This window comes from Pan troglodytes, chromosome 2 (genome assembly GCF_028858775.2).
Source record: "Pan troglodytes isolate AG18354 chromosome 2, NHGRI_mPanTro3-v2.0_pri, whole genome shotgun sequence".
Lineage (NCBI taxonomy): Eukaryota > Metazoa > Chordata > Mammalia > Primates > Hominidae > Pan > Pan troglodytes.
In genome coordinates this window covers 152,619,995-152,644,798 of record NC_086015.1, presented here as the reverse complement: position 1 = coordinate 152,644,798, position 24,804 = coordinate 152,619,995, and the positions used below count along the sequence as shown (strand labels likewise).

The 24,804-nt window shown below is 43.9% G+C and overlaps 1 pseudogene; it reads left to right on the top strand.

Annotated features, from left to right (window-relative positions):
- The first annotated feature begins 1,545 nt into the window (after positions 1–1,545).
- LOC129143585 (uncharacterized) lies at positions 1,546–23,236 on the top strand (annotated as a pseudogene).
- Positions 23,237–24,804: the final 1,568 nt, after the last annotated feature.

Genomic DNA, 24,804 nt, shown 5'->3' with positions numbered 1-24,804 from the left:
ACCAGCCAGGTTTAGTAAATCTGCAGAACCATGAGAGTCAACAATACATTGTTGTTTTAAGACCCTACTGATATGGTTTGGATCTGTGTCCTCATCCAAATCTCATGTTCAATTGTAACCCCCAGTGTTGGAGGTAAGGTCTGGTAGGAGGTGATTGGATCATGGGGGCAGTTTCTCATGAATAGTTTAAAGCACCATGACCTCAGTGCTGTTGTCATGATAGCGAGTGAGTGAATTATTGTGAAATCTGATTGTTTAAAAGTGTGTAGCACCTCTTCCCCCACTCTTGGTCCTGGCTAATAACCAATTGAAACTCTTTTCTTTATAAATTACCCAGTCTCAGGTATTTCTTTGTAGCAATGTGAGAACAGACTAATACAGAAAATTGGTACCAAGTAGTGGGGCATTGCTATAAAGATATCTGAAAATGTAGAAGCAGCTTTGAAATTGGGTAACAGGCAAAGGTTGGAACAGTTTGGAGGGCTCAGAAGAAGACAGGAAGATGAGAGAAAGTTTGGAACTTCCTAGAAACTTGTTGAATGGTTGTGACCAAAATGCTGAGAGTGATATGGACAGTAAGTCCATGCTGAGGAGGTGTCAGATGGAGATGAGGAACTTATTGGGAATTGGAGCAAAGGTCACTTTTGTTATGCATTAGCAAAACACTTGCAGGCATTGTGCCCCTGCTCTAGTGATTTGTGGAACTTTGAACTTGAGAATGATAATTTAGGGTATCTGGCAGAATACATTTCTGAGTGGCAAAGTGTTCAAGATGTGACCTGTCTGCTTCTAACACCCAATGTTCATATGCATGAGCAAAGAAATGATGTAAAACTGGAACTTACATTTAAAGGGGAAGCAGAGCATAAAAGTTTGAAAAATTTGCAGCCCAGCCATGTGTTAGAAAAGAAAAGCCCATTTTTCAGAGGAGAAACTCAAGTGGGCTGCAGAAATTCACATAAGTAAAAAGGAGATAAGTGCTAATATCCAAGACAATGGGAAAGGCCTCAATGGCATTTCAGAAACCTTTCCAGCAGTACTGCCCATCACAGGCCCAAAGGACTAGGAGACAAGACTAGGTTTCATGGGCCAGGCCCAGGGTCTCACTGCACTGTGCAGCGTCAGGGTCCTGGATACTCCAGCTCCATCTGTGGCTCAAAGGGGCCCAGGTAGAGCTTGGGCCACTGATTCAGAGGGTGCCATCAATAAGCATTGGCAGCTTCCACGTGGTGTTAAGACTGCAGGTGCACAGAGTGTAAGAGTTAAGGCTTGGGAACCTCCACCTAAATTTCAGAGGACGTACTGAAAAGCCTGGATGTCCAGACAGAAACCTACTGCAGAGGTGGAGCCCTTACAGAGAACCTCTACTAGGGCAGTGCAGAGGGGAAATGTGAGGTTGGACCCCCAACCCAGAGTCCCCACTGGGGCTCTGCCTATGCCTAGTGGAGCTGTGAGAAGGGGGCCACTGCCCTCCAGACCCCAGAATGGTAGATCCACTGGCAGCTTGTACCCTGAAACTGGGAAAGCCACACTCAGCACCAACCCATGAAAGCAGCCACAGGGGCTGACTCCTGCAAAGCCACAGGGGTGGAGATGCCCAAGGCCTTGGGAGCCCACCATTTGCATGAGAGTGCCCTGAATGTGGGACATGGTGTCAAAGGAGATTATTTTGGAGCTTTAAGGTTTAATGGCTGCCCGGATAGGTTTTGAACTTGCATGGGGCCCGTAGTCCCTTTCTTTTGGCCAGTTTCTCCTTTTTGGAATGGGAGTGTTTTACCCAATGCTGGTACCCCCATTGTATCTTTCTTTCTTTTTCTTTCTTTTTTTTTTTTTTGAGACAGTGTCACGCTCTGTTGTCTAGGCTGGAGTGCAGCGGTGTGATCTCAGTTCACTGCAACGTTTGCCTCCTGGGCTCAGCCAATCCTCCCACCTCAGCCTCCTGAGTAGCTGGGACCACAGGCACACACCACCATGCCCAGCTAATGTTTGTATTTTTTTGTAGAGATGGGGTTTCACCATGTTGACCAGGCTGACCTCAAACTCCTAGTATCAAGCAATATGCCTGCCTCAGCCTCCAAAAGTGCTGGGATTACAGGCATGAGCCACCATTCCAAGCTCCCCCATTGTATCTTGAAAGTAACTAACTTGTTTTTGATTTTGCAGGCTCATAGGTAGAAGGGGCTTGCCTTGTCTCAGATGAGACTTTGGACTTTGGACTTTTGAGTTAATGCTGAAATGAGTTAAGACTTTGTGGGACTGTTGGGAAGGCATTATTGTATTTTGCAATTCAAGAAGGACATGAGAATTGGGAGGGCTCAGGGGAAGAATAGTATGGTTTGGATCTGTATCTGCACCCAAATCTTATGTTGAATTGTAATCCCCAGTGTTGGAGGTGGAGCCTAGTGGGAGATTGGATCATGTGGGTGGTTTCTCATAAACAGTTTAGTACCACCCCCTCGGTGCTGTTCTTGTGACAGTGAGTGAGTTATCATGAGATCTAGTTGTTTAAAGGTGTATAGCACCTCCACCATCTCTCTTTCTTGGTTCTGCTCCTGCCATGTAAGAGATCTGTCCCCACTTTGTTTCCCACTATGAGTACAATCTCCCTGAGGCTTCCCCGGAAGCAGATGCTGCCATATTCCTCTATAGCCCATGGAACCATGAGCCAATTAAACCTCTTTTCTTTATAAATTACCCTGTCTCAGATATTCCTTTATAGGAATGCAAGAACAGACTAATAAAATTACGTTTTGGGGTGATTTTGGCCATAGGTAACCAGAAATTATCTTTAACTGCAAGTACCTACAAAGAGCATAGCTTGTGCTCCACAAATGCTTATTTTTAAAGTTAAATTTGGGTTGAGCTATCTTTCTTTGTAGAACATTCCGGATCTCTCCAAATTTTACTGTGGCTTTTAGTAAGGGGCCATGATGAGAATGTAGCAGGATTGGGTAAGTTGTCTAGCACATTCCAATTGGACCTGTGTGAAATGACACTGGACAAGGGAAGACTAATATTTATTGATGCTCTATTATGAGCCAGGAATAGTACCATGTGCTTGACATGTGCTATCTCATTTCATTCTCAAAACAACCACACAAAGGAGATGATGTAATCATCCCTATTTTAGAGATGGAAAAACCGGGGCCACAAAGTTGCTGAATGGCAGAGCTGAGTTGGTAGATCTGTTTGATTTCGATGCCAGTTACCTTGCCTGAATGTGTCCCTCATCTGGAGGAAATTCCACAGAAGTATCCTATGGAAGTTACTGAAAAGTTTATGTTAAGCAGATACAGATTCCTTGGAGCCTGACCTGATGCTCTGATGTTTACTTTTCTTTGTGTGAGTGTGAGGAGAGGTGTACTTGAAGGAGGAGTAGGTATGATAATGGATATATTAGAATTCATTCGTGTTCCCTGGGATAAGAGCTTGGTTCTGTCTCCTCTTTGCTCTCCACAGAAACACCCCCTGCCATATCAGCCAGGTCAGAGCTGCAGCAGGCTCCAGCAACTGTTTGAAAGTATTGAGCATTGTCAGATCTCGGAGGAGATCAAAAGAAACAGTCAAGCCGTATGGAGAGGGGAGGAGGCCAGAGAGAACTGACCTGCCACATTCTTTCAGACCTCCAAGCTGGCAGGAGACTGCATTCCCTGAACACCACTCCTAAACCTCCTGGATACAGCAGTCTCCACCCTGGGCCCAGAGGCTTCTCTGGGGGAAAGAGGCAAAGACACGCCAGGTGAAAAGCTCTGATTTGGATCAATATTCCTCCCAGCTTGAGACGCTAAGATGTCACTTTGCAACACAGTGACTTCAACTTCTGAAACCTCAGCATTATTTAATATAGAATTATATATATCATCCTGGTTTAGGGCTTGCAGAGGAAATACGTATTCATTATGTTTAAGACATTCTTAAGATTATCTTCCTTCCCCTTCAGAAAGTTTTATGGTTTTTTTTTTTTCTTTTTAAGGACTTAGCCTCTTGCTTCCAGCTTTAGTTTTATTTTTGCTTTTCTTTCCACAATTAAGTTCAGGAAAGAAAAATACATTAAGGCTCTGTCCCATCCTGTGGAGTTGGAAAATTTCCTTAGAAAGAGTCTCGAAAGGAGGAAAACAATGTTTTTTTACTGAATTAAATAACCTTATGTTGGCCATCTGGAAAGAGACTTAAAACTATCATCAAAAGGACAGAGTCACTACCACAAAGGCTGAAAGACTTGTCCAGTAAGGGGCCATGATGAGAATTTATGGGGCTGAGAATTAACATGTGGTTACAGGGCTTTTTTCCATAACTGAGTTTTATATCCCTGAGGGCAGCCCCCTCAATTGCTAGAGTATGTAGCAGAAGAAGGTCTCAGTCTAAAGCAAGTGGAAGCTACCTTTAGGCTGCTAGTCCAGTCAGAAGCCAGATCTTGCAGGCCTTTCACCAGCTCTACTGCTAAATCACAGGCTTCTTATTAGAAAAATTGCTTCTATGTCACAGTTTACTTTTCTATAAACAGCATAGGCCAGGCGTGGTGGCTCACACCTGTAATCCCAGAACTTTGGGAGGCTGAGGTGGGAGGATCACTTGAAGTCAGGAGTTCAAAACAGCCTGGCCAACATGGTGAAACCTCATCTCTACTAAAAATACAGGCATGGTGGCACACAACTGTAATCTCAGCTACTCAGGAGGCTGAGGCAGGAGACTTGCTTGAACCCAGGGGGTGAAAGTTGCAGTGAGCCGAGATAGCACCACTGCACTCTAGCCTGGGTGACAGAGGGAGACTCTGCCTCAAAAACAAAACCAAAACCCAGCATAAACCTCCTCTATAAAACAGTATCAAGCCCAGGGGTCTGAGGCATGATTAACACGTTTGAAATCATTGAGCAAGCTAATTCTCATGAAGATTAAAAGATAGCTATGCATTTTCAGCTTTGTTTTTCTTTTGTGTTTAGTCATCATTAAACCACAGGGCATTTTGCATTTTTACAAAATGATTTTATGCATTTTAGTCATTCTTCATAAAACACCATTAGGTAGAATAATATGAGAAGGGAAGGAAGAAGAGGAAGGAGAAAGGGGGAAGGAAGAAGCAGGGAGGGGTCCTCAAGGAGCTATGTGAGTTAGGTAAGTCATAGGGGAAGTCAGAACTGAAGGGGAAGCCACACTGTGACCTGGAGGCTTTAGTCTCTTTGGCAGGAATATTTCACTTGTCTTCTTGAAGCCTTGATGGCATCATTGTACAGTAGCTGATTGGGAAGTTCTGCTCTTCAAGTCAGTTGCTTCCTCGGGATGGGGAGATGGGTAGGTCTGGAAGCCCTTCCATTTTCTATGTCATACTCCTGAAGCTTGATACCCGTGGTTGCATTGCTTTAAACAACCACTAAATCAAGTACTAATTTTGATCACCATAGTTTTTGCTCCCCAAATGTCTCTGCTTGTTCTAAACCCTATAAAATTGTCCTCCACCCACAGGCCTTCTCAAACAGCCTCCTCCTGGGCTCCTGCTTTCCTAGACAGAACCATAATAACATCTGATTAATACCTATTCTACTACAATTATCAGCCTACTGCAGGTGGCAGAGTTATTTATGCATTCAAATAGGTATTCGTGTAGCTATGGTCACCACAAATCTTTGTCCCTCCAAATATTAACCAGGATTTATTTGGTTCTTACTAAGTCCCAGTCATTGTTCTAAGTGTTTGATAAGAATTACATCACTTAGTTCTCATAACAACTTTATGGAGTAGATAATATTATTATACCCTATATACAGATGGGGAAATGTAGGCACAGTAAGCTACCCAAGGTAATGCTTTTAGAAAGTGGTGGGCTGGGATTCAAGCCTAGGTAGTCTGTTTCCAGAGTGGTTAGCCTACTGTAATATCCTGCCTTCCCAATAAAGAGCAAGCCTCTGTGTCATAATCACTGAGTTTAATAAATATGTGTGGAATTGAATTAAATGAAAATATTTTTGGCAAAGAGTCTTGCAACCTCTGTATGTTTTCAACATACAGTGGGCCTTGATTTCAGGAAAATGTCTGAAAATGAAACATGCAGGAAAATGACTGGAGGTGAGAAGAACCACATGTAGTATTAGGTTGGCGCAAAAGTAATTGTGTTTTTTGCCATTGCTTTGGCAAAAAAACGCAATTACCTTTGCTCCAACCTAATAGAAAGAACTCTGGGTTTAGAATCTAAAACCTGGCTTAAGTCCTACCCATGACACTTAGCAGCTTAGAACCCTTGGATAAAGAAATTAGGTTCATTGAGTCTCAGTTTTTTCATCTGTCAAAGAGGACTAACATTTTTTATCTGTCAAAGAGGACTAATCTGCTTCAAATGGTTGTTGTGAAGGTTAAATAAGGCAATATGGCCAGGCACGGTGGCTCACTCCTGTAATCCCAGCACTTTGGGAGGCTGAGGCAGGCAAATCACTTGAGGCTAGGAGTTCAAGGCCAGCTGGGCACAGTGGCTCACACCTGTAATCTCGCTACTAGGGAGGCTGAGGTGGGAGAATCGCTTGAACCCGGGAGGCAAGGTTGCAGTGAACTGAGATCATGCCACTGGACTCTAGCCTGGGTGACAGAGCAAGACTGTCTCAAATATGTAATATGTTTGTGTGTGTGTGTGTGTGTGTGTGTGTTTCTTTTCTTTTTTTTTGAGATGGAGTTTCACTCTTGTTGCCCAGGCTGGAGTGCAATGGCACAATCTCAGCTCACTGCATCCTCCGCCTCCCGGGTTCAAGTGATTCTCCTGCCTCAGCCACCCAAGTAGTTGGGATTACAGACATGTGCTATCACTCCAGGCTAATTTTGTATTTTTAGTAGTGACAGGGTTTCTCCATGTTGGTCAGGATGGTCTCGAACTCCTGACCTCAGGTTATCTGCCCGCCTTGGCCTCCCAAAGTGCTGGGATTACAGGCATGAGCCACCACGCCCGGCCCATGTGTTTTATGTATTACAAAGCATCATACAAATACTTGCTTAATTTAAAATAAAATTACAGAAACTATATATTTTTAAAAATTACTAGAAAAAAATGGGATGGAAAAAGAAAAATGTCTTATTTTCCTTGATTGAAAATATAATTTCAGTTCCAAGGATAATGACTTTGTGGGTCTTCAGCAGACTTTGTATTTTATACATCAGATCTGGCAGTTTCCAACTTGGCAGTTAGACACAGGGTTCAGATTTCAACAGCAGTTTTATTCCAGTGGGGGCATCCGAAGAGGGTGAAGTAGAGGTAGTTTTTCTAACTCTTCTCTAAAACTGAACATTTTAATTTTGATTTATTTAATCATGTTCATGTTTAGACAAAACCTTGCTCCTATAGAAAAGTCTGACTTTCTCTGTTTGCCCCATAGCGGTAATAAAGTCACCCTGAAAATACTTTGTTTGGCTGTGGATCTCAAGTTTAAAAGTTTCCCCTCTTACAGAAGGAACAGAGTAGAAAAATTGTAACTTTAAAACAGAAATATCTCTATCCAAAGATTGCTGGGATCAAAATGGCATCCTTTATACAATAGACTAATTTTTTTCTTTTTTGATTTGTTTCTCTTTTAGGAAAATGATCATTTCAGGAACTGTGAAGTGTTAAAGAGAAAGTATATTAGAACTATTATGAAGTCACAGGAAAAGCCATATGAGTTGTCAGTGGTTGCTGTCTTTGCCACCCTTTCTTAACGATGCTGGCTCCCATATCTCAGCTTCAACTAGAGTCCTTTCATAGAATTGTCCCTCTCCCTCTCCCTCCCCCTCCCTCCCCCTCCCCCTCTCCCCACGGTCTCCCTCTCCCTCTCTTTCCACGGTCTCCCTCTGATGCCAAGACGAAGCTGGACTGTACTGCCACCATCTCGGCTCACTGCAACCTCCCTGCCTGATTCTCCTGCCTCAGCCTGCCCAGTGCCTGGGATTGCAGGCGCGCGCCACCACGCCTGACTGGTTTTCGTATTTTTTTGGTGGAGACGGGGTTTCGCTGTGTTGGCCTGCCTGGTCTCCAGCTCCTAACCGCGAGTGATCTGCCAGCCTCGGCCTCCTGAGGTGCCGGGATTGCAGACGGAGTCTCTCGTTCACTCAGTGCTCAATGTTGCCCAGGCTGGAGTGCAGTGGCGTGATCTCGGCTCGCTACAACCTCCACCTCCCAGCTGCCTGCCTTGGCCTCCCAAAGTGCCGAGATTGCAGCCTCTGCCCGGCCGCCACCCCGTCTGGGAAGTGAGGAGCGTCTCCCTGGCCGCCCGTCTTCTGGGATGTGAGGAGCCCCTCTGCCCGGCTGCCCAGTCTGGGAAGTGAGGAGCACCTCTTCCCGGCCACCATCCCGTCTAGGAAGTGAGGAACGTCTCTGCCCGGCCACCCATCGTCTGGGATGTGAGGAGTGCCTCTGCCCGGCCGCGACCCCGTCTGGGAGGTGAGGAGCATCTCTGCCCGGCCGCCCCATCTGAGAAGTGAGGAGCCCCTCCGCCCAGCAGCCGCCCCGTCTGGGAAGTGAGGAGTGTCTCCGCCCGGCAGCACCCAGTCCGGGAGGTTGGGGGCAGCCCCCACCCGGCCAGCCGCCCCGTCCGGGAGGGAGGTGGGGGGCAGCCCCCGCCCCGCCAGCCGCCCTGTCCGAGAGGGAGGTCAGGGGCAGCCCCTGCCCGGCCAGCCGCCCCGTCCGGGAGGGAGGTGGGGGCGCCTCCGCCTGGCTGCCGCCCCATCCGGGAGGTGAGGGGTGCCTCTGCCCGGCCGCCCCTTCTGGGAAGTGAGGAGCCCCTTTGCCCGGCCGCCACCCCATCTGGGAGGTGTACCCAACAGCTCATTGAGAACGGGCCATGATGACGATGGTGGTTTTGTCGAATAGAAAAGGGGGAAATGTGGGGAAAAGATAGAGAAATCAGATTGTTGCTGTGTCTGTGTAGAAAGAAGTAGACATAGGAGACTCCACTTTGTTCTGTACTAAGAAAAATTCTTCTGCCTTGGGATGCTGTTAATCTATGACCTTACCCCCAACCCTGTGCTCTCTGAAACATGTGTTGTGTCCACTCAGGGTTGGATGGATTAAGGGCGGTGCAAGATGTGCTTTGTTAAACAGATGCTTGAAGGCAGCATGCTCGTTAAGAGTCATCACCACTCCCTAATCTCAAGTACCCAGGGACACAAACACTGCGGAAGGCCGCAGGGTCCTCTGCCTAGGAAAACCAGAGACCTTTGTTCACTTGTTTATCTGCTGACCTTCCCTCCACTATTGTCCTATGACCCTGTCAAATCCCCCTCTGCGAGAAACACCCAAGAATGATCAATAAATACTAAAAAAAAAAAAACAACAACGAATTGATGGTGTGTGTGTGTGTGTGGCTTCTCAAAGTAGGAATCATATTCATATTTACCTTACTCTGCATTGTTCATAGAAACACTCTGGGATCCACACTGATAGCCCCATAGCCAGCCTCTAGGAGCATCTGGCCAAAACTCCTCCAGGTCCACTAGAGTCCAGTGGGATTCTGGGTGGATCCTTTGGGCGTTCCATAGGAAATTATTTCTGTTTCTCCTATGGCTGATGCAGAGCTTTCTGTCTCTCTCCCCTAAGTGCCTTCCCTACCTGCTACAGAAACTCCATCTTTTCTGAGGCTTCCTGGAACCAAAGTTCTGGCTTGAATGACACTGACTTGGGATTATGTTTGAGTGACTTCCCCACTGTAGAGCATCAGCTATCCCATTACTCTTCTCTACCTCAGTGTCTAGGTCCCATGGAGAGTCCCTACACTCTTTAAACCTATAGGCAGTGTCCCTCCTTAGGAGCTAAGAACTGGAGAAACAGGACCCTTGCCATATCAGTGTTAAACAAGAGGGCTGCCATACTAGGAGTAGCCTCTTATAATAAATAACAGGGGGATCTACTATGCCTGGAGGAGGGACATGACACCACCTGTTAGTCACCGCCACTCAGTCGTATCTGGGGGCTGGCATGGTAATTAAGTGCTCCATATCATACCATGTTTCCTGTAACCTTTGTTCAGTTCTTAATAATTATATCATGCTTTTTTTTCAACTTAGATAAGAACATATCACAGGTGTATTTGTAAGCAAAGTTCTTTTTTGAAAAAAGATAGGTAATCAATTCATGGGAAACCAATGTTATGAACTCAAAAAAGGAGTTAATATAGGCAATGTTTTCTACTTGTGTTTATATTTTGAAGTTAGAGATTAGTGACCTTAACTGGAAGCTTGGGATCATTGCCTTCACAGAGTTTGGAGCACAGTGAGGATATTTTTGTAAGCACCATGCAGGCAAGAGAGACTAAAACGCCAGTTTGTGCTTGTTATTTGCATGGTAAGGTTTGGATCCAGACAGAACCAGAAAAGACAGTTGGGGAAGGTGACTTCATCAAAATCTACATTTCATATTCCTGCACACAGCCATTTGGAAAGAAGAAAAACATACATGAACAAACAAATGAACAGACCCGTTTTCCCATATGTCCTAAGAACCTCCCACTGCATTGTTGTTCTTTTCCTATGCAAATCTCTGTGTGGATAATATTTTAGGTAGTAGTCAGGCCTATGAATACATGACAGTGGCAATGCAGAAAAAGAAGTATGTTTTACTGCTGCTAAAAATAACTAGAGCAAGCCACACTTCAAGATGACTAATCAGCTCAGTGTTCTCTAATACAAGCTAATTACTTCCTTCTTTTTAATTGCCTATTTATATTTGTAGCCTTCACTTATTACTGAGGGTTTGATGTAAAAATGTCATGGGGGTTGGCTGGTAGAATGTGTCACATGAAATAATATGGTTTGAATGGAAGAATCTTTCTAATTAAAAGATTAATTAGAGAAAAGTGATACATGGGAAGGCAAACTGGCAGCTTTCAGATCCTGAAGAGTCACATATGCACACTTTAGCTTATTATTGAACGGCTTGAATACAGTTATAAAAGCTAAAGTCTTTATTTTTCTGGGGGTGGTACTGCTTTTAATAAAACTTCAAATTATCTTTGATTCTCTTATTCCTGGCGGAGAAATTTGAATGTGCTTCTTAATAGAATCGAAATACACATAGTAAAATGTTAAGATCAAGTACTTCTAAACAACTTTTCGTTTTTCAGTTGTAGAATCTTCTTTATTAAATTCGTTTGTTAAATTTACATTTATTCTGTGTTGCTTCCAAAGAAATATCCATGGAAAGTTAAAAATGCAAGGAAACCATGGTTACACTCATCAGAACAGGGTTACAGAATTACTACCATATATCTTCACTATCTTCAGAGGATTTATTCTGCATGGTTGATTTCAATTATATGTAGCATAAGGCTACTGTGAGCTAATCACATACCTATATACAAAGTAACATTAAGTCATAATTTCTAGAGCTGAAAATCTGGTGCACCAGAGGCTGAACGTTTGTGACTGCTGGAGATTGTTATTTTGGAAAGTACCATGATTTGCTCTGTAATGATGGGACTATACACAGACTGGAAAGTGGCTGGCATTCCTGTCCAATGTGGAACTCTACAGTACACATATTTGAGACTAGAGAGGAACAAAAGGAAAATAAATGAGTAGACAATATGTATAAGAAAAGATAAAAGGAATTAAGATGGTTTGGTTCAGAGATGAGAAGGCTAAATGGAAGTTCAATTTTATGAAGCCTCTACTATTGTATTGTCAATATTGGGAGGTGGCCACTTTATCTCTGCAGAACTGTGTCTCCTGAAAGCCATGGCTCCGAAGCCATCTTTAAGGCAGATTGTGATGGCTAAACTACATTGTGACATGAAATGCCAAGAATGATGGGCTCTTAACATGCAAGAGTAGATACAAAGCGAGCTACTGGCTTGAATAATGATTTTTGTAGTGACTTAAAGGATTTCATGTCCAAATTTGGATTGTTTCGTGTTTATTATTGTTAGCATTACTGGGTGCCTACTAAGTGCATGACATTTGGGGAATATGACAGTGTCATTTAGCTATTTATGTAATGAATGTATTCAGGGAATATACAAAATGCCAACACTTACTGAGTATTTTTTGTTAATGTTTTGCTTTTTGTGTATATTAACCCATTCACTCAATATAATTGCCCTGTGAAATAGGTACAATTGTATTTCTCATTTTACAGATAAGGAAATTGTAAAGGCTACATAACCAAAATAACCAAATTACTGACAAAGAATAAATGACTTCTATAAAGTCTCATAAATAGTAAATGGCATAATTTGGATTCAAACCCAGGCATTCTGGCTCTAACACTTGTGCTCTTAATCTCTCAACTATATTGATTAGATACATATATATGTGATTATATACACATACACACATATGCATATATATGGATAAAGAGTAATTTAGGTAGATAGAGCTCCCTCTCCCCTCTCCCCTCTCCCCTCTCCGCTCTCCCCTCCCCCCTCTCCCCTCTCCCCTCTCCCCTCTTTCCACGGTCTCCCTCTGATGCCGAGCCGAAGCTGGACGGTACTGCTGCCATCTCGGCTCGCTGCAGCCTCCCTGCCCGATTCTCCTGCCTCAGCCTGCCGAGTGCCTGCGATTGCAGGCGCGCGCCGCCACGCCTGACTGGTTTTCATATTTTTTTGGTGGAGACGGGGTTTCGATGTGTCGGCTGGGCTGGTCTCCAGCTCCTAGCCGCGAGTGATCCGCCAGCCTCGGCCTCCCGAGGTGCCGGGATTGCAGACGGAGTCTCGTTAACTTAGTGCTCAATGGCGCCCAGGCTGGAGTGCAGTGGCGTGATCTCGGCTCGCTACAACCACCTCCCAGCCGCCTGCCTTGGCCTCCCTAAGTGCCGAGATTGCAGCCTCTGCCTGGCAGCCACCCCGTCTGGGAAGTGAGGAGCGTCTCCGCTTGACCGCCCATCGTCTGGGATGTGAGGAGCCCCTCTGCCTGGCTGCCCAGTCTGGAAAGTGAGGAGCGTCTCTGCCCGGCCGCCATCCCATCTAGGAAGTGAGGAGCGCCTCTTCCCGGCCGCCATCACATCTGGGAAGTGAGGAGCGTCTCTGCCCGGCCGCCCATCGTCTGAGATGTGGGGAGCACCTCTGCCCTGCCGCCCCGTCCGGGATGTGAGGAGTGTCTCTGCCCGGCCGCCCTGTCTGAGAAGTGAGGAGACCCTCTGCCTGGCAACCGCCCCGTCTGAGAAGTGAGGAGCCCCTCTGCCCGGCAGCCACCCCGTCGGAGAAGTGAGGAGCATCCTCCCTCCTCGTCCAGGAGGGAGGTGGGGGGGTCAGCCCCCCGCCCGGCCAGCCGCCCCGTCCGGGAAGTGAGGAGCCCCTCTGCCTGGCCAGCCGCCTCGTCCGGGAGGGAGGTGGGGGGGTCAGCCCCCCGCCTGGCCAGCCGCCCCGTCCGGGAGGCGAGGGGTGCCTCTGCCCGGCCACCCCTACTGGGAAGTGAGGAGCCCCTCTGCCCGGCCAGCCGCCCCGTCCGGGAGGGAGGTGGGGGGGTCAGCCCCCCGCCCGGCCAGCCGCCCCATCCGGGAGGGAGGTGGGGGGGTCAGCCCCCCGCCCGGCCAGCCGCCCCGTCCGGGAGGGAGGTGGGGGGATCAGCCCCCCACCCGGCCAGCCGCCCTGTCCAGGAGGTGGGGGGGTGCCTCTGCCCGGCCTCCCCTACTGGGAAGTGAGGAGCCCCTCTGCCCGGCCAGCCGCTATGTCTGGGAGGGAGGTGGGGGGGTCAGCCCCCCGCCCGGCCAGCCGCCCTGTCCGGGAGGGAGGTGGGGGGGTTAGCCCCCCGCCTGGCCAGCCGCCCCGTCCGGGAGGTGAGGGGCGCCTCTGCCCAGCCGCCCCTTCTGCGAAGTGAGGAGCCCCTCTGCCCGGCCAGCCGCCCCGTCCGGGAGGGAGGTGGGGGGGTCAGCCCCCCGCCCCGCCAGCCGCCCCGTCCGGGAGGGAGGTGGGGGGGTCAGCCCCCCGCCCGGCCAGCCGCCCTGTCCGGGAGGGAGGTGGGGGGGTCAGCCCCCCGCCCGGCCAGCCGCCCCGTCCGGGAGGGAGGTGGGGGGGTCAGCCCCCCGCCCGGCCAGCCGCCCCGTCCGGGAGGGAGGTGGGGGGGTCAGCCCCCCGCCCGGCCAGCCGCCCTGTCCGGGAGGGAGGTGGGGGGGTTAGCCCCCCGCCTGGCCAGCCGCCCCGTCCGGGAAGTGAGGGGCGCCTCTGCCCGGCCACCCCTACTGGGAAGTGAGGAGCCCCTCTGCCTGGCCAGCCACCCTGTCCGGGAGGGAGGTGGGGACTCAGCCCCCCACCCGGCCAGCCGCCCCGTCCGGGAGGGAGGTGGGGGGGGTCAGCCCCCCACCCGGCTAGCTGCCCCATCCGGGAGGTGAGGGGCGCTTCTGCCCGGCCGCCCCTACTGGGAAGTGAGGAGCTCCTCTGCCCGGCCACCACCCCATCTGGGAGGTGTACTCAACAGCTCATTGAGAACGGGCCATGAAGACAATGGCGGTTTTGTGGAATAGAAAGGGGGGAAAGGTGGGGAAAAGATTGAGAAATCGGATGGTTGCCGTGTCTGTGTAGAAAGAGGTAGACATGGGAGACTTTTCATTTTGTTCTGTACTAAGAAAAATTCTTCTGCCTTGGGATCCTGTTGATCTGTGACCTTACCCCCAACCCTGTGCTCTCTGAAACATGTGCTGTATCCACTCAGGGTTGAATGGATTAAGGGCGGTGCAAGAAGTGCTTTGTTAAACAGATGCTTGAAGGCAGCATGTTCGTTAAGAGTCATCACCACTCCCTAATCTCAAGTACCCAGGGACACAAACACTGCGGAAGGCCGCAGGGTCCTCTGCCTAGGAAAACCAGAGAACTTTGTTCACTTGTTTATCTGCTGACCTTCCCTCCACTATTGTCCTGTGACCCTGCCAAATCCCCCTCTGCGAGAAACACCCTAGAATGATCAATAAAAAAGAAAAAAAAAAAAAAAAAGAGTAATTTAAAATTTCACATGCAGAATTTGATCAAATGTAGATGGCCTACAGATGCCTATTCTGAAAGCTGATATTAGTTAATAATTACTATGAGGATAGAATCCTGTGAATTACCTCCTTAATAACGAACAATTATCCCTCCATCCCTCCTTCCCTCCTTCTCTCCCTTCCTTCCTTTCTTTCTTTATTTCAGGAGGTTTGTGATTCTTGTTTTGCTTGTGAAACATAGTCTTTATATTTTGAAATAAAAAATCCTACCCTCTTTCCTAGTTATTTTAAAGGGTGGTAATTATTGTGATTGTACCTGTCATTGAACTTTGAAGTGTTACTGATTTGGTGGCTCTGGTTCTAATTATAACATAAAACCAAAGAAGGTTTATGACTTCCAAGGGTGATAAGGTCTAGAGATAAGGCCTCAGAAGAATATCCTTACTGACAGAAATTCAAACTAGTTAGGATAAATTGTGAGATCACTCAGTATCATCTACTTTTAGAGATTCTTTGTGACTTTCTACTGTCATTCTATGAACTTTAGCCATACTGAATTCCTTGGGCTATGAAAGCCAAAGTAAGGAAAAAAATTCAAACCATATAAAATATAGCAAAAAATATGACTGTATAAGCAAATATTTAGCCAAAACAATACATGTCTAAGTTGTTTGTTTGTTTTGGGAATGAAATAACACTTTATGGTTAAAATTGCAATTCTCTTTTTATCTTTTCCCAGCCCTAATTCCATTCATCCCTTCCCAGGGTTAATGCTGTCACAAATCTGCTGTGCATCTTTTAAGTCTACATTTTCATATATTTTTCTATTTTTATATGTAAAAACAAACTCTCTCTATATATCTGTATATATATAGAGTATAATATATGTAGAGAGTATATGTATATAGAGAGAGTTTGTTTATATATATAATAGAGAGATAGAGAGAGAGTGTGTGTGTGTGTGTGTGTGTGTGTGTATATATATATATAGAGAGAGAGAGAGAGAGAGAGACAGAGAGAGTATTCATGGAGGGTTAGTTTCAGGAACCCCCAATCCCATGGATACCAAAATCCGCAGATGCTCAAGTCCCTGATTTAAAATGGCGTAGTATTAATGTTTGCATTAATCTACATGTAATCTACACATATCCTCCCATATACTTTAAATCATCTCTAGATTACTTATAATACCTAATAAAATGTAAATGCTGTGTAAATAGTTGTTTTACTTTATTATTTAGAGAATAATGATGAAAAAAGAAAAAGTCTGTACATGTTTATCCACGTTTTTCCCCGAATATTTTTGATTCCAGTTGGTTGAATTAATGAATGTGGAACTCACAGATACTGAGGGCTGACTATGTATATTTTGTGATTTTTTTACACTTTTGCATAAATATTATGTTATACATGTCATTTTGGACCTTACTTTTTTATTTAGTAATATTTTATAATATCTAACCCTGATGGTATACAGTTCACATGAATAAAATAAATTTTATTAATGCATCTTCCTAATGGTAGACATATAGAATCTTTCTAGTTCTTTAGTTCCTATATAGTTTTAAAAATTGTGTTTATAAACATCTTTGTCCTAATTTTTTATCCTTATGCACATGTGAGAAAATTTTTCTGGAACATTTACATAGAAATGGACATGATGGGGAATAAGTGTGTTTTTAATTTTACTAGAAATTGGAAAATTGTTTTCCAATGTAGCTGATCTAATTTACACTACACTCCCATCATGAGTGTATGAAAATTCTGGTTTCTTTACCGATACTCAGATTTTTAAGATTTTGTAAATCTGATAGATGCAAAATGGTATCTCAGAAACTGACTTCCTTTTAAAGTGAATATAAACATACTACACAATTATCACTAGAATAACTACAAAGTTTTACAAGGTAGGAAATTAAACACTCTTATATAACATGTTCTGCATACTTCTCCATTTGATAAAGGTAACATATCTTATGTAATGAATCTCCTAGTGTTGAACATTTCTTCTTTTCCTTTAGGATAAATTCCTAGAAGTAGCATTCCAGGGTTAAAGGGTATGAATGATTTAAAAAGGGCCAGATAGTAAATATTTTAGGCTTTGTGAGACAGATGGTCTCTATTGTAACTATTGTAATGTGAAAGCAGCTATTATACTAAGTAAATGAATGAGCCTGACTGTGTTCCAATAATACTTTATTATGGACACTGAATTTGAATTTTGTGTAATTCTCACATATCACAAAAAGTTACTATTCTTTTGATTTTTTTCCACTATTTAAAATGCAAAAACCATCCTTATCTCATGGGCTACACAGAGACAGTGGTGGCCATAGGTTTGTCAGAGATCTTAATTTCTGATTCTGATAGAATATCAGAACTGGATGAAACCTTAGGAATAAATTAGAGCAACTTCTTCCTTTTAAATATTAAAAAAAATAAGGACTAGAGAGTGTAAAATATTGACCAAGTTTTCTGCATTATTCATGGAGACATGGAATATCAATAGTACTCAGTCAGAAGAAAATAATTTCATCACCTAAAGATGAAAAGAACAACCCCAAAACACTTAAAAAGATATGTTTAAAGTAGGTAAAAGGTATGCAAAATTTCTGCATTCTTTCTTTTTTGTTTTAATTTTATTTATTTTGAGAAGGAGTCTCACTCTGTCACCCAGGCTGGAGTACAATGACATGGTCTCGGCTCACTGCAACCTCCGCCCCCCGAGTTCAAGTGATTCTCCTGCCTCAGCCTCCCACGTAGCTGGGATTACAGGTGCCCGCCACAATGCCTGGCTAATTTTTGCATTTTTAGTAGAAATGGGGTTTTACCATGTTGGCCAGGCTGGTCTCGAACTCCTGATCTTGTGATCTGCCCTCCTTGGCCTCCCGAAGTGTTGAGATTACAGGAGTAAGCCACTGCACCTGGCCCACTTTCTGCATTATTTCTTACAACTGCATATGAATCTACAATTATCTCAAGAAACATTTCAATTAAAAATAAAGATATGTTTAAGCTAACAAAAATCAAATTTTCTAGAAATCACATCCTGCCCTAGGAAGAAATCAGGAAACAATCTTTCATTCTAAATAGCATTTAAAATGTCTCATTAGCAATCATTTAATTTCTTGATGTAGAAATCAATGCTATAGCCTGTAACAGTTAACCTCATAGATGCCAAATACCGAAGACAGCACCAAATTTACATCCCTTTAGAAATAAGCATGCCGGGGAACTCAGTGACTCAAGTCACTGCCCTTTATAAAGCCTGTTAAGGGAAGTTTTATAGCTAACTCTTGTTAAGAATAAACCTGATCAATGAAGGCCACTCCTAGGACTCTTGAAGCCAACAGGGAAACCTCTGTGCTGCATTCCCTGTTGGCAGTCATGACAGTACTTTGCACTGCAGTAGAACACCCTGTGACCATCTTTATGTGACAAAGGCAAAGATAGAGAAAACTTCAGTCTCTGTGGAAATGCAGTCATGCCTACTACAGTGGGGGAAAGCCCAATTCCAAACCATCTGCAATGGAAATAAAATACCAGATGTCTCTTTGCTATTGGTAGGTCTCCTGTAGAAGACAGGCCTATATGGGATCTCCGAATAGGCCCACATATTTTGGAATTTTTAAATTATATACCAAAGAAGCATGTACAAAAGGAGGATTTCTTCATACATTGGTTAGAGAGTCTCACAGTTTCCTGCAATCTAAAAATTGATTTAAGAATTGTTTGATTGATCGATGTATTTATCTATTGACTAGTTCATTTATCACACAACATCGTTAGGCAGGAGCCATGAACCTTGCCCTGAGCTAAGCACTACTTGAAGTTACAAAACCTCATTTCAGGAAGACATAGAAATATCTGACGTTCTGGGTCTAAATGTGGCTAGGACACATCCACCTGCAGCAACCAAATTTCCATTCATTAGTTCAACAGTGATAAGGTAGAATAAAGTAACTCAAATATGTTTTAAGGTTCTCTAAAGCCTTCCAAAACTGTGTGCCTAGTCTTTTCTGTTAGGATTCTCTGCATGGATAGAAGGATATTTTGTGTCTCTACAGCAGTGCAGACTCCCAAATAAACTTTCACAAGTTACCTCATTTAAACCTTTCAAACTTTTCGTAAGTAGTCTTGCAGAGTGAATATTGTTTATCATATTTGAATTTAAGGAACTTACTGATGTTTACCCAGTTCTTGAAGCAACCAGTCATTGAGGCAAGCAGTATAACAGAAATAAAACATGAACTTTGGGCTCAAACTGTCCTGAATTTGAATTCTGTGTTTGCATTTATAACTAAGGCAGCTTGGACAAATTACTCAGCCTCCTTGAGTCTCAGCTTTCTTGTTTGCTAAATAAGAATAATGTCCATTGCAATGAGTTGTTATGAGGATTAAATGAGACAGGTTCTCAGTTTTCCCACTATAGGCTCAGTGTTAGAGGTTAAATTGTGTCACCTTCAAAATTCATATATAGAAGTTCTAACTCATGTACCACAGAATGTGGGCTTCTTTGGAAATAAGGTTATTACAGATGTAGTTAGTTAAGATGAGGTCATCAGAGTGGGCCTTAATCCAATAAGACTGGTGTCATTAAAGGGGAAATGTAGACACAGAGGCATACATACAGGGAGAACACCATGTGAAGATGATGATGCAGGGCAGGCTAAGCTCCTTGGGGATGCAGGGCAGGCTCTGCCCAGGAAAGAATTCAAGGGTGAGCTCTGGTGGTGGTAGACAGCAACTTTTATTGAAGCGGCAGTAGAGAGTATCAGCAGAGGTACTGCTCCCTGAAGAGCAGGGCTACCCCATAGGCAGTGTGCCCAGAGTAGCAGCTCAGAGGCAGTTCTTCAGGCATGTTTATATCTACTTTTAATTACATGCAAAATAAGAGGAAGATTATGCAGAAATTTCTAGAAAAAGGGTGGTAGCTTCTGAGTCATCAGGTCGTTGTCATGGAAAAGGATGGTAACTTCCAGGTGCTGCCACGGCAATGGTAAACTGACATGTCACACTGGTGGGTGTGTCTTACAGAAAGCTGCTTCCACTCCATCCCTGTTTTCAAAGCTAGTCTTCAATTTGGTCCGGTGTCCGAGCCCTGCCTCCAGAGTCAGATCTTTCCTCCTGAGTTGTTCCTACCTCCTACCTCAAAGGCAAAGATTGAGGTGATGTTTCATAAGCCAAGGAATGCCAAGGATTGCCGGCAAACCACCGGAAGCTAGGCGAGAGGACTAGAACAGATTTTCCCACAGCCCTCAGAATAAACCAACCCCTGACCAAGCTTTGATCTTGGACTTCTGGCCTCCAGAATTGTGAGAATACATTTCTATTACTGGAGACATCTAGTTTGTAGTACTTTGTTGCAACAGCCCTAGCAAAAGAATACACTCAGGATTCAGTTTTCTCTCTTCAGAGTCAGTTGCTACCTGTCTTGCTTCTGAGCTTTCGTACTTTTGTTACTGTTGTTCTCTCCCATGTTCTCCACAGCCTTATGGGCTTATGCTTGAATACAAAACAAAACCCAAACCCTTAGGTGTTATTTAAGTGAAGACTTGGAAAGGGATGCATCTAGCTCTTTGCACTCCATTTGCCATTTTCCCTGGAAGTGTGGTTTTTAAAAATTATTATTTGCAAACATGGATCCTTCCTTTTCTCTCCAGTATTTTCGTAGAGATACAAAATGCCATTGTTAAAAAAAAAATTAAAATTTCTCCCAAGGGGCTAGGTTCTGCTTGGAGGAAGAAAGCAAAGCATTTTTAATGGGGAGATATCTCACTAACATCTTTCTTCTGTTTAAAATAGATGAAGACAGTTAAAACTCTAGACATGTAGGGGTGACAGGGAAGTGAGAGAGAGTTGGAATGTCCATATTTTTGCCTATAGAAGATACTTCTATCTCCCAGGAAGGAGATTCGAACCTGTAAATCTGATTAATGATTGCTGCAATGTCTATTTAGCCAGCAAGTACTCAAAGTCGCAAGTCAGAAAAAAAGCAAAGATATGACAAGGCATATTTAAAACCCATTTGATAAGGACATGATTACAGGTTTAATAAGATATAAATGATTGAGTGGGTCAGATTTCATTTTGGGTATGTCAACAATTATTGCAGTAAGGATTTCCCAGACTGGAATTAATTGAAGTTGTTATTTTAACAACTTAAAAATGGAAAGTTCTTATGTTACATCTTAAAAATTCCTGAAGGCTTAATGAGAATTTTCTTCATCTGAATAAATACCATTATTTATTTATTTATTTATTTTTGAGACAGCGTCTCACACTGTTGCCCAGGCTGGAGTGCAGTCATGTGATCTTGGCTGACTGCAGGCTCTGCCTTCTGGGCTCAAGTGATTCTCCTGCCTCAGCCTCCCGAGTAGCTGGGATTACAGGCAATACCTGGCTAATTATTGTATTTTTAGTAGAAATAGGGTGTCACCATATTGACCAGGCTGGTCTTGAACTACTGATATCAAGTGATCCACACGCGTCAGATTCCCGAAGTGCTGAGATTACAGGTGTGGGCCACTGTGCCCACCCCCCATTATTGTTATACGGCCTTCTGAATGATAGTAACAGAAATAATAAAACACTCTACTTACTGAGCATTAATATGTGACTGTGTTTGTTATCTATTGCTGAATAAAAAACCATCCCAAAGTATAGTTACTTAAAACAACAACAAATTATTTCTCACAATCCCAAATGTTGTAGGGGCAGTTCTGTTGGTTTCACCTGAAATTACTCATGTGGCTGCATTCAGCTGGCAGATTGACTGAGGACCAGAATCAGCTGAGGCTGTGGTCAGGGTACCTCAGTTCTCCTCCATGTGGCTAACTTGGGCTTCCTTACAGCATGGCAGTCACAAGCATTCCAAGAGGGATTATTTTAAAGGAGAAGAAACAGCCTTCTTAAGGACCAGGCTTAGAAGTCCCAGAATCATTTTCACTGATTCTGGCCATCAAAACTAGGTCACACTTAAAATTTCCTCAATTGATCTCAATACTTGTTGAACATTATCTCTAGGAATAAATTTCACTAGATTCGCTTTCTATACATTCATATATTTGTGTTCTTCTTTTTTAAGACAGTTTTGCTCTGTCACCCATGCTGGAGTGCAATGGCACAATCTCGGCTCACTGCAACCTCCACCTCCTGGGTTCAAGTGATTCTCCTGCCTCAGCCTCACAGGCAGCTGAGATTACAGGTGCCTACCACCACGCCCGTCTAATTTTGTAGTTTTTAGTAGAGACGGGGTTTCACCATGTTGGCCGGGCTGGTCTCGAACTCCTGACCTCAAGTAATCCGCCTGCCTTGGCCTCCCAAAGTGCTGGGATTACAGGCATGAGCCACTGCACCCAGCCTATTTGTCTTATTTTTAAAAGGGGCAAAAACCATTTTGAGTTCTGTAATCATGAAAGTCATTTAGAAGTACATGTAGTAAGTGTGTTGTAAGTACTGCTGAATTATTAATTTCCACAGCAATAACTAAACATGCCAGTTGCATCTTGCCCCAAATTTTGTAAATGTCCCCATGCAAATTTTAGAAACTAGAAGAAAAAGAAATTATCAGGCTGCCCAGATTCAAGGTGGGAGGCAATAGACTCTACCAGTTGGTGTGAGGAGCTGTATGTGTGCACCTGGTGGGAGGGATTATTTGGAGGCCATACTGGAGACTGTCTACCACAGACAGGCACTGCACTTACTGCTTTATATGCATTTTCTTATTTAATCCTCACAATAACACTGTCAAATGATTACAATTGATCTTTGAACAACGTGGGTTTGAGCTCTCTTCCTTGGCGCTGCCTATGCAGTTGGCAGCCATCTCCCACTTAGCATCAGGGCCACCCTCAAGCTCCTCATGAAGCCCATGATCATCAAAACCAGGACCAAGACGTTCATCTGGCATCAGTCTGACTGATATGTCAAAATTAAGCAGAAACCCAGTGGTATTGACAATAGTGTTCGTAGAAGATTTAAGGGCCAGATCTTGATGCCCAACATTGGTTATGGGAGTAACAACAACAACAAAAAAAAAGCACATGCTGCTCAGTGGCTTCTGAAAGTTCCTGATCCACAGTGTCAAGGAACTGGAAGTGCTGTTGATGTGCAATAAATCTTACCGTGCTGAGATCACTCAGTGTTTCCTCCAAGAACAGCACAGCTATGGTGGAAAGAGCAGCCCAGCTGGCCCTCAGAGTCACCAGTCCTAATGCCAGGCTGTGCAGCAGGGAAAATGAACAAACAGCTCATGTCTACGTTTTATTTGTGTTTAAATACAACCATAAGAACTGGAAACAAACAAACAAACACGGGTTTGAACTTTGTGGGTCCACTTATGTGTGGATTTTCTTCTGCCTCTGCCACCCCTGAGACAGCAAGATCAAGCCCTCCTTTGTTTCTTCCTCTTCAGCCTACTAGGCATGGAGATGAGGAGGTTGAAGACCTTTATGATGATCCACTTTCAATTAATGAATAGTAAATATATTTTCTCTTTCTTATGATTTTCTTAATAACTTTTCTCTAGCTTACCTTAGTGTAAGAATATAGCATATAAAACATATAACACACAAAATATTGAGTGTTTATTTTACCAGGAAGCCTTCTGCTAAACAGCAGAACTATTGGTAGTTAAGTTTTGGGGAAGTCAAAAGTGATACATGAAGTTTTGACTGCACAGGGGTTGGCGCCTCTAACTCTCACGTTGTTCAAGGGTCAACAGTATGGTTTTTGCCATTTATCAGTAGAGATAGACTTGATGGGCCCTAATGTTGCTTCTAATTCCTAATGTTCAACTATAGCCAGGGCTTCTCTTAGAACAAATGAAGGTCTTGCCTTTTTGCCAATTTTGAAAGTAGAAGGAACTGCAGATTTAAAGTTAGTGAGCTGTGGGTCTGAATCTGGCCCCATTACCTGCTAGGAGTGTTTCTTATCTTTCGGTCTAGAGTACTTCATCTGTGAAGTGAGAATGCCAGTATCTTTCTTAAAGGGTTCTGACAAGGATTAAAATATAACATATAAACTAAATATATAGGGTTGGGAAAGAGGGTCAATGGTTTTAAACATTAGCATTAGGGAACCAAATATATTTACACACGGTTCACTAGCATTCTGTTAATGATTCCTATTCATTTAGAAACAGTTTATAAAAAAAGACCAATAAGAATTGGGGGTGACTTAACCTGTTCCAGTGATCTATTTCTATGTAATAAGCCACTCAGATTTTCATAGCTTAAACCAACAGCTTATTGTTTCTTGTAGATCTGTAGATTTAATGGTGATAAAAACTTCTTAAAGATTTATTGTTGTGGCTTTCTTTGGAAAAGACAATCTACAGTAAAATCCTGTCTAGATTCCTCATGATTAATATCTAAAGGTGGTGTTTTCTATGAGCCCCTCCCTGTTGTCTCACTATAGTTATTTTGGCAGATTCTATCACCTGTTATATCTTTAACTAGGAAAACCTTTTGAGAATCCAAAGGGGTCCTGTGTCCCTGTATCACGGTGACCAATCTCTTTCAGAAGCTGAAAAACATCTACAGTAAAGATTGACCAATGGACTTCTGCTTCAAAAATCTGCCCTGACTCTGTGTGTGTGTCCTTAGTAACAGCTCTTAGCCTCCCTGAACTTCAGCTTGTTTCTCCGGAAAACTGGGGTAGGAGAGTGGACTGGAAGGGTCTGTAAAGTGCTTTCCTTAGCTGATATTCTATGATTTAAAAAAAATAATTTGGCACTACATAAGGCAGAAATATTTCATAATCTAATTATTGCAGAATCCTTAAAGGTTAAGAAAATGTATACTGGAAGCGGTACTGTAATGCAGAAACCGGCTGTCAGTGTAAAATGGTGTCTTGGGTTTGTATAGCACTCGAATAACTGCAATTGGCACTAGTTTATTTTTAAAATTTTTAAAAATCACCTTTCTCACGTTGAATATACT